Here is a 1,341-nt window from a genome sequence, read left to right as displayed (position 1 = left end):
GTGCCTCGCAGAAGTCAAATGCTTTTAAAACCAGTTTGCCATCTAATAAATCACAGGCTAACATAACATTAGGTACAACATATTTCAAATCTCTAATATTTTAGTCTGCATTTATAGTTTAAATTGACTAACCAAATGCATGCATTAAAAACGAATCGGAAAAGACTTGATCGTTCATACAGATCACCTTAACACAAGATATCACTTACGTCATAAATAATCGAAGAACTCAGTTTCACTGATATATTTAGGATTAACTGTCGAAAGTAACTTGAAGGAAAGTAATTAGTAATCGGATAGCTTTTGTCACAGTGATAAGTGATTAGTTTGTATTAGGTGGCTTGCTGAAGTGTTTCGTGTTTTCTTACATTTAAAATAAACTTAACGAAGCGTGACATAAAACACACTTGCTGGGCGACGCGCCATCGTGAAAGCAGTTTAAGCAGTCTTCCGAGCTTTCATTATTCGAGGCGTAATAAAGAGGCGTGCTGTACCTGCTGGGCCAGTTTATCACACATCTCAAGTATTTATCGTTAGGTTCCCGGCGCTATGTGATCTGAACCAATATGGAGCTTTCGCGCCATCATTGTGCCAGGATTATTTTAGGAAAGTTTGTGCCCTAATAAAACATGAAGGAGAAGTCAAAATCTCTAGGACTGCCTCGGCAACAATACAGCGCTAGCTGATGGCCAGAAGCTATTTTGTGTTGAGTTTCTGCTCGCGTCGTGAAACGAACGATTATCGCGTACACTTTTGATCAATCAATATTGGCGATCTCTCACTCTCTGGCACTCAGGATCGTCGTCCCTCCGGTCTCCGATGTCAGCGCATCCTTTGGCGCTTGGTTTCGGCGTTAAAGGGCTGGGGCAGGTGGAGAGCATGCCGATGAAGACGGGGGATTTCCACCGCGCATCAATTCTCCCACGACCTCCGTGGCGCGGTAAAAAATAGCCCTAAAATCAGAGCCATCCAGTTCTTTAATAACATCCAGAGGCCATTAGTCGTGAGCGAGAGAGTCATTCCTCACTGAGAGAGTCATCAGTAATGCTCACAGACAGAGATACTACTGGCGCCGCGCAAAGCACCTCAGGTGCTCAGCATCAGAACTTCAACTTTCATTGATCTCTCCAAGTAAAAAGTTTTGTATGCTGTGATAACTGCACAATGTTAAGGCAATACAGGAAACACTTTATATATAATGCATCGTAAAAGTAGTTTTAATGTATTATTTATATCATCCGATGCACCTATAATGCACTGCATGAATAATTTGTTTCGTTTTAATACTGTTATTATCGTTATATATGCTTATAATGCGCCTGTGGAAACAAACTTTATGCT

The sequence above is a fragment of the Puntigrus tetrazona genome, chromosome 19 (assembly GCF_018831695.1).
Source record: "Puntigrus tetrazona isolate hp1 chromosome 19, ASM1883169v1, whole genome shotgun sequence".
Taxonomy (NCBI): Eukaryota; Metazoa; Chordata; class Actinopteri; order Cypriniformes; family Cyprinidae; genus Puntigrus; species Puntigrus tetrazona.
Note: the sequence above shows the minus strand (reverse complement) of the source record.